Raw genomic sequence first — 9761 nt, 5'->3', positions numbered from 1 at the left:
GTACTCAGCTGAGCATCAAAGGAATGGTGACGTTACCACTCAGATTCTCAAGACGTGGTACGCCCTTCTAAGCGGACTTTTATATAGTTCAACAGTTTAATTTGCCAGCCGACGGGTTACTTGGTCTACCAACTTTTCGAAAGAACATGATAGATGTTCTTCCACGTAATAATAGTGTTACGTTTAAAGGTGTTTCCTACAAAGCGATGAGTCATTCTGAACCTATGCTAACAGCTAGGACGAAAGTGTTGTCAAATAATCCTATTAAGAGGAAGGCCGATCGTACGTCAGAGATACCTCTTGACCTCAACCACACACTTTCCCAGCGTGATTACAGCAGCAAGAGTTGGACGATCGTACCTGCAGTGTTGAAGAGTACTCTACATTACCAGAATGAGGAAATCACCAAAGCAACTGTCGAACTACCCAACGTGTACACGGGCACAGATGTTGTGTGTCTCCCGGAAACATGCAAGGTAAAAAGGCTGTCATGTTATTTGTATGATTTTCCAGTCTATCACAACAATGTCGTAGTACAGCCTACAAAATTCCCAATTTGAGGTATTGTTGAGAAATGCCAACAGACTCGACAGGCCAGGATAGATCATATAGCACCACATGTTAAGGTGATGGATCATCCCCAGAGCAAGACACGCCTTTTAGAGCTGTTTGCCGACTATAGAAATATAGTAGCCTTGCCAGGGGAAACGCTAGGTCAGAAAGATTTAACATCCCATAACAGCCTTAAAGGAGGGAACCAACCCTATTTACGTAGCAGCTTATAGACTACCTCATAGCCAGCGCGCTGTAGTACAAGATATGGTACAGGGTTTGTTAGATGAGAATGTAATTAGACACTCAAAATCCCCCTTTAATAGCCCATTATTCCTCGTCCCGAAAAAGGATGGTGGATGGCGCCCTGTTATAGATTTCAGGCGAGTCAATGATCAAACGATCCCTGACAGATACCCTATGCCTGTCTTGAGTGACATATTGCAATCCTAAGGCAAGGATAATGCGGTATTTAGCAACTTTGATTTGCTTAATGGGTATTGGTAAATACCACTCGATGAGAAATCACGAGAAATCACGGCATTTAGCTCGCCTCTAGGCCACTTTGAGTTTCTACTAATGCCATTTGGTCTCAGAAATGCCCCACTAACATTTCAAAGAATGATCAACACCCTGTTTGCCGGATTGATTGGTACCACAGTCTGCTCTTATTTGGATGATCTAATAGTAGTCAGTAAGGACGTCGATTCCCATCTGATTAAACTGCGTGAAGTGTTGGACAAACTTTCCACAGCAGGCCTCAAAATAAAACTCTCGAAGTGTGAGTTTTTAAAATCCAGAATCCATTTCCTTGGTCATGTAGTTGACGGTGAGGGCATACATACAGTTAATGATAAAGTCAAAGCTGTATCTCAGTTCCCGCGTCCTACCTCAAATGATCATGTGCGTAACTTTCTTGGCTTATCTGGATATTATCGTTCCTTTATCAAGAACTATGCAACATTAGCGTCGCCGCTAACAAGGTTGCTCAAAAAAGATGCAATGTTTATATGGGACGCTGAAAACGAGGATAGTTTTACGGCATTGAAGATAGCGCTTACCAATGCCCCGGTTCTAGCATTCCCAGACTACACTCAACCTTTCACTGTCTGTACTGACGCTTCCGGAATTGGAGTTGGAGCAGTGCTCATGCAAGAGGATACGCGTAGGAAGTTTAGAGTGATAGCGTTTGCAAGTCGCAAACTAATTGATGCTGAAACACGTTATTCGGTAACGCATGTAGAAACGTTATCCGTTGTGTGGGCACTTAAGAAGTTCAAAGACATTATCTTTGGCTACAAGATAACTGTTTTTACTGATCATGCGGCAGTAACTGAGCTGTTCCATGGCAGAAACTTATCAGGCAGATTAGCACGCTGGTATCTGACAATTCAAGAGTTTGACCCCGAATTTAGGTATTTACCTGGGAAGACGAATGTTGTCGCCGACGCTCTGTCAGAAATATATCACCAGTCATGCCTGTATCAACATTCACTCTTTCGCAACTGGAAGATGAGCAACGACGCGACCCATATTGGTCAGCAGTTATTTTTGTGCTCGAATCGGGTGAGGATGTTAAACTCCCCAAGTTAATTCTTCCCTTAAGTCGAGAAAATCACCTGAGGGTAATGTGTCTCAAATAGTCGTACCTGACACGTTGTGCAAAGCAGTAATAACATTGTTCCATGATGTCCCACAGGCAGGTCACCAAGGTCGTGATAATTGCTTAGCGGATTTACGAAAGAAGTATTTCTGGAACACTATGAAGAAAGACAGAAATACACATAGCTAATTGTTTGGCGTGTGCTCAACATAAAGGATCAACAGGATCACCAGCCCCGATTCTACAATATCCTACACCAGACCGTCCGTTTGACACAGTCGCTATTGACTTGTTACAACTCCCAACGAGTCATCAGGGATCAGCATACGTCTTAGTGTTTGTCGATCATTTTTCAAGGTTCGTGGTCTTGGTCCCACTAAAAAGCAAAACGGCCGAAGCAGTAGCCCATGCATTAGTGATGAATCTTATATGTCCTTATACTACGCCTAAAGTTCTGCTCTCTGACAATGGCACAGAGTTCAAGAATCAGCTAGTAGCGCATATATATGCACAATATGGTATTAAACAAACTTTTGTGACAGCTTATCATCCACAGGCTAATAGCCTTGTTGAGAGAACCAATCGTAATAACCTAGAAATACTGCGTCCAATTGTCAGTGGTTTTCAATACGCATGGGAGGATTGGTTACCGCAGGTTGCAGCGTCTATAAATGGGTCAGTTAATAGCTCTACGGGCAAAATATCCTACTACATTGTCTATGGTACAGATAAACGTCTACCTTACGACATCCTTACAGATCCGCCATACCCGGTTTATAATACGGATGATTTCGCGGCAAAACAAATTCATGTCTTTACAGATATTCATGCCCAAGTACGATCACATCTAGAGGCGTCACGCGCCGAAATGATCATCAAGCAGCATAAACATGCTAAACCTGTCGCATTAAACGTTGGGGACGCTGTTATGTTAAGAGAACCTGAAAGGAACTCCAAACTTTCGGCAAAATTTTCTGGTCCATTCCGCATAATCTCAAAAGAATCAGGCAACAAATTTAAAATTTGGAAGCCTAATGCACAGATCGCAGATGTCGTGCACGCGGATCGTCTGAAGAAGACCCAGATAAATGTATTACCTCCAGTTGATGATGATGTGATTGATACATCCTTACAGACTGTCCAGAAGCAGAATGTACCAAATGACTATTGTATGAAACTTCGTTTTGCAAGTAGACGTTAAATCGTTTGTAATTCCTTACAGAATGGCTTGGATCATCAGTGTGTTGCCTCTACTCTGTTGTTGCACCGTTGTGTTGACAGACATGTCCACATCAGTCCTCAAACCGGGTGCACTAGTGGCACCTCTCGGACACGTTCTCATAGTTGAGGACGTGGTGAACATCAAGTATGAACTACATCCACTACTCCAACTTCCGTGTCAGATGGAAAACGTCGAAGGCCAACTACAATCAGCATTGGACATCCTTCATGGTCTCAGCACAGCTTCTGATAATTCGACAATAGTTTCACAAACTATAGACCTTCTACACTTTCGTCTCCAGAACCTTCGCGAGCTTCTCGACGATGTTGGGAAGAATTTACCGGCGTCTCAAGCGGATCTTGCTAACGAAGTGCATTCTCAGGCACGACGAAAAAGGGGTCTCTTTAATTTTGTGGGTCTCATCCAAAGCGCCTTCTTTGGCACGGCAACGGCCGATGATGTAGCTAAATTGGGGGACCGAATGAACGTTGTCGTTCAGGCTGTATCTCAACAGAATCTTGTTATTTCTCAAACCTTTCACGCGATTACTGCTCTAGAATCAAAGGTTAATGCAATAATAGCGGAGTCTAACCAAGTTTCGAGGATTGTTACTAGGTTACAGAAAGCAATCCCGACGTTAGAATGGCTCCTTTTTTTCACAGAATATTTGCATGCTGCGGAAATTTCAGTTCATAAAATTGTAACCTCTAAAAATGAACTAAAAGACAGCTTTGTAGATGCCGGGATAGGACGTGTGGCCGCGAAGCTTGTGCCTGTGCAGACGCTTCTTGAAGCTTTTAAAATAGCCAAGTTGCAGTATCATTTAACTCCTATTTTTAATGACAATGAGGTTCAATATTATTACCCACTGTTGGAGTCAACCCTCACGCACAATGCAATTCTGATCCACATTCCTATGCGAGGGCAACATGAGTTTAATGCATGGCATTTAGAACCCTTCCCCTGGTTTGTAAACGACACACTGTATACCCTAGATAGGCCTAAAGAACTTTTCTTAGTAGATGAAGATTATTCTTTGTTATCAATAGAGGATTCTGAGGTACTGTCACGGTGTAAGTCGTCTCATCTACACCTACACCTATGTCCAGCCTACATGTTTGCATTTATTCCTGCTGTACAGGGAATATGTGAATTGGCGGTCATACAAACAAATGTACGCACAGCACTTGCGCAATGCAGCTATAGGCCAGTTAGTGTTAAAACTGTGTTTTACGCTCATCTGCACAATGTTCAGTATTTGTTCTTTCCAAATCTCACTACTGTTATATTAAAATTCCATGATGGTGTTAAGCAGCTAGTTGTGAAAGGGCACTACAAGGCTCCTGATTATTGTGAAATAACTTGTGGTACATTACGGGCCTTGCCTACTCATCAGCATTTTGCTTTAAATCTTAAACTTAAGTCTGCTTTAATTCAACGGCCTATAATGAATTTCACTATCAAGGATATTCAAATAGTTTCAGTGAAATTAAAAGTTTTAGCTTTCTTGAACGAGACACATTTTGCTGATTTGAAAAATAACTTACCATTTTATCTGTCACGGGAATTTGCAATACCAAGCCTTACAATTCCCTCTATTTTGTTAATTCTGGCAATTATGTTCCTGTTCTGTTATTACAAGGCAGTGTCATCCAAATTCAACATTGTTCATAACATACTAACCCGTAAGACACTAAAGTATAGGTCCCCTGTTGTAGCTGATACCCCTACAGTAGTTGAGTCCCCAGCTTAGTGTCTACATATCTGTTTATAATATGATTAGGGTTGTCTAGGATGTACTGTACTCTGTGAGTTATTTAGGCCTCACAGAGCTCGGCTGGTAGGTGACCGAGCGACGTAATGGGCCCCTGTCTCATCAACAGAACATATTATTTAAATGGGTCAATACAGCTGATATTATATTAAGATTCACCACCCTGTAACTTTCCACTGTCTATGAGTACGACATGAGTTGTACACGTGAGAGGGCAACTCTCCCAAGAGGGAAGAAACCCATAGTCAGCATCTCCATGTAAGCCAGCACTGCGAGGCCTTTACTCCTTAGTCACTCAAGGCAACTTATATCGTTAGGACGTGATCAACGTTTATATTACATAAACGCCGTCCCTTTTTCATTCACTCATATATAGTGGAACTTACGGTCGATCTACACTCAGGAATTATAGATACAATCCTTTTATAATAAAACAAGGAACTACAGTTTGGGTTTCGTTACTTAAACCCAAATAATAAATATGTGTGAACGGCCTGGTTAATTGGACAATCCAGCCGATTCACGATTTATGGTTTTTCTTTATATCAGTGTTATTCATTTTTGATTGTTAAAATACTATGTAAGAGCCTAATTTAGTTTTCTAGAATATAAGGTGTAAAACTTTCGATGTTATGTATAAAGATCAATTGGAACCGAACCCTATCGTTGGGGGGTGATGACAGTGGCAGACCAACGTGAGTAACCGACTAAACCGGACAGGAAAAGAGAACCAGAACTCCAAACTTGGTACAGTTATACACATGCAGACGTGGGGTACAAGATAGCTGCCGAGGTGTGCGTGAAGTAACTGAAGATATTTGGACATGAAGTATTTCTCTTTGGTATGTAAAAAAATGTAATGTACTGTATATTGTTGTATCACACCGAGTTTCTATAAGCCCTTACTCTTTGTCTGAAAGTCCCATGACAACTCACAGGGGTTAAGGTTAGGTTAGGTTTGGTTAGGTTAGGTTAGGTTAGGTTAGGGTAGGTTAGCATGGGGTAGTTAATCTTAAGGAGCAATAAGCTGAGAAGCTAATATTAACGTGATCAATATCTTTTTTTTAAGACTAGTATTTTGAAATCACTATAATCTGGTCTTTGTCTGTATTTGAACCTCCATTAAACCAATGAAATTATACTAAATCGAAGCGTGTTTCCTCTCTTTTAGCGTTTCCTCACCAGCGTTGTGATAACGGTGTTGACAGTTCACCCAAACACTTAAATATCTTGGGCTATGATTATTATTATTATTATTATTATTATTATTATTATTATTATTATTATTATTATTATTATTATTATTATTATTATTATTATTATTATTATCATAAATTGAAAAAATCTAACATTTCCCGCCTAAGACTAATTGGAATTTAGCACCAAGCAGACTGTCGACCAGGAACAAATATTATCTCAGTCTGGTGAAGATGTTAGAGATAAATTACAACTGAGAGAGAAATGTGTCCTTGACAACGATCATTTGGTCTCCAGAGCTGTAAAACTCACACTAATGGCAAGATGTGTCTTGTGTTGATGTTTCTGTTATTTTTTTATAGAATTATTTACCCTTTATACTAAAGTGATGTCAAAATTCTTGTAGTAAGAACCACGAGTAAATGTTGATCTTAAACTAGCCGTTGAATAAATTGTTGGGTGTTAGAGGGACAACATGTAAATAATTTTTTTTTTGCTGAATTTGGTTATTCTTCCCGAAAAGTTTTAGTGAAAAATAAACAACATATTTTTTCTATAACATGTCTGTTAGACGACCCTTTGTCTCTTGTAATGTATACTGTAATTAATACTATTGTAATACGCCAACCAGTAAACATTTATGAGGCTTTATAAGAAATAAAATAAATACCGGAAGTGTGAATGTTGCCATGGATGGCATACATAAAAGCATATCCGAGTTTCAATCCTCTAGACGCATCAGGGCGATGTTTTAGACAAGGGCGGGGCCGCCTACCACTCGAGGACCGATATGTCGCTGTGGTGCTGTTCAGATAGATATATATATATATATATATATATATATATATATATATATATATGGTGCTGTATTGTCCCCTGACTAATTATACGCAGGGAGTATATGAATTTACCAAATGAAGGTCCTATTTTTATGACATATTATTCCTCATGCTGAATGTGAAATTATTCAAGATATTTTTTGTGTGTATATAGAAGGGTAAGATACCTGTATACTGTTTGACATGATTTTTGGCCAGTGTTTTCTTCCTGTGCAATCCACTCAGAAGAAAATTAAATGTATTGTATTAACTACAGTTTGGGTTATATAGTCTAGCTATTTTTTTGACAGGTATATGTATGAACTTCAGAATTCTTAGTGCGAGAAGTTGTAAGTAACAATGAAAGAATAAAAGTTAATGGTAAAGTAATATCAAATATACGCTATACAATGGGTGGTCTTGCTGCCATATGGCACCACAAAAATGTTGGCCAAGTCCCAGGTTGCTGATGTGACTTTCTTCCTCATTTACACACAATTGCAGGGTCTCAATTGTTTCTCTTACTTTGACAACACAACATACATACTGTACATCGTTTCTCACTTTTGATGTTTTTTTTATATATTTATATTTAATTATGGCTATTTTATTATTGTTGCTATTATTATTATTTTTTATGATTTTTATTATTAGTGTCGTTGTTATTATTATTATTATTATTATTATTATTATTATTATTATTATTATTATTATTATTATTATTATTATTATTATTATTATTATTATTATTATTATTATTATTATTATTATTATTATTATTATTATTATTATTATTATTATTATATTTTCACCCCCAGGCCCTAATGTGTGTCTTTGACCTGTGCCCGGGTGGGTTAATCTCCGTAAAAAAGGAAATAAAAAAATTATACTGCTTTTATCTTGTACAGTGAAAAGGCGTAAGAAAACTGATTAACAAATTAGTGGACAAGGGTGAAGAATATAGATTAAGAGTTAATGCTGTAAAAATGAATGTAATTATTGTTTCAAAATTGGAAACAATTCCTAAAATAAGACCAATGGGAGGCAATAGGGAACTTCAACAAATGGAAAACTTTGTATATTTGGAAGTAACATTCATGCGCTGTGATGGTAGATGTACGGAAGAAATCATAACAAGAATAGGTCAAACAAAAATAGCATATAATACTCTATAAGGCCTAATAAAAAGTAGCATTAACTTCAATTTGAAAAAAGGCTACTGAAAGGCTATATATTGTATGGTCATGACTGATGTATGAGTCAGAAGTGTGGACACTTTCAGCAGATACCAGAAGGAGGTTAGAAGCTTTTTAAATATGGTGCTATATGCGAATATTAAGAATAAGTTACTCTGATAGTAAAACAAATAAAGAAGTACTAAGGTAAGCAAAAACTTCAAGATGAATACTTGAAATTTACAGAAAAAGAAAATTTATATACTTTGGTCAAATTTGGGATAAGGGGATAATAACAGAAATACTAATGAACAAAGTTGAGGGTAGGAGGACCATGGGAAGGTAGAAACTAGGATGGATGAATGAATGAAATTTAAAACTGTGGTAGCCAGCCCTAAGTTATGAGAACGGTACTCTGAGTGATTGATTGATGTAACGAAATGTGAGCCTGTAATAGTTGTTTAGCATGATTATATGTAATGAGTGTCTTGTAATGGATTATTTTGTATTACTGAGGTTAATTAACAATCTACAGTATATATATACACCAATCTATTATCTATATATCTGTCGCAATAGGAAATATGAACGTTGGAGCTCGAGATATATCTGTCGCAACTTCTAGATATATATTCGTCGCACCTAGAAATATGTCCATTGTACCTAAAAACATGTCTTTTGTACCTAGACATATATCCGTTGTAATTAGTTGTATATCTGTCACTGCTAGATGATATACTGATTGTAATTCAAAATGCGTCCGCCATAAGGAGAGAAACGTCAGCTCAACAATGCTATCAACAAGCTGTGTTTATCGTCGTCGGGAGAGAGAGCATGACCCCTGAGCAGCCACAAAATACTCACTCTTCCACGTCGTCTTGCTCTTCCTTCCCTTGTGAAGCTGACGGCGGCTGGCGAAGATGTGATCATACTGGTCGTCAGCGGATGTTACCTGGCGGCGGTGAATCAAGGGAGATTTACCTTTAAAATGAATTTTAACAATGCAACATGATGCTGAGTGGTACTTTGGCAGGAAAAACAATGAATACGGTTTGTCAATCGGAATGAATATTTGTATATCAGTTGCATTGCTGAGTGAAATTTGTAGAGGAACAAGAAGAAAATCAAGGCACAAGGAAACAATTGTCTTTGTCTGGATGGCCTTTTATATTGATCCCTGAAATGGTTTCTAAGGGAAGGTTGCTTTTTGGGGTGATGAGGTTCAGATTATGAAATTCAATTATGTGCTAAAGATGTACATTCATTGATATTTCCAACTCTTTTACAAGTCTAACAGGCAATAATAGTCTTGGTACATCTAATGTAAAGAGAAGAGTATTCTTAGCTAGTTTCTTATTAATATATCTTTGGCTATATACAGTATAACAGAATGAATACGCGCATATTTTTTTTCATCTAT

The 9761-nt window shown here is 38.2% G+C and overlaps 1 protein-coding gene across 1 annotated transcript in view; it reads right to left on the bottom strand.

Moving 5' to 3' along the window:
• Window positions 1-9246, bottom strand: part of LOC121853915 (probable glutamate receptor) — a 196018-nt gene extending 186772 nt beyond the window's left edge. The window contains exon 1 of the mRNA XM_042348311.1: window positions 9206-9246. The gene's annotated coding sequence lies outside the window, so the exon portion shown is untranslated. The remainder of the gene's footprint in view (window positions 1-9205) is intronic.
• Between the last annotated feature and the right edge of the window lie 515 nt (window positions 9247-9761).

The sequence above is a fragment of the Homarus americanus genome, unplaced genomic scaffold (genome assembly GCF_018991925.1).
Source record: "Homarus americanus isolate GMGI-L3 unplaced genomic scaffold, GMGI_Hamer_2.0 scaffold18703, whole genome shotgun sequence".
Classification (NCBI taxonomy): Eukaryota; Metazoa; Arthropoda; class Malacostraca; order Decapoda; family Nephropidae; genus Homarus; species Homarus americanus.
Note: the sequence above shows the minus strand (reverse complement) of the source record. Positions and strands in the feature narration are given on the sequence as shown.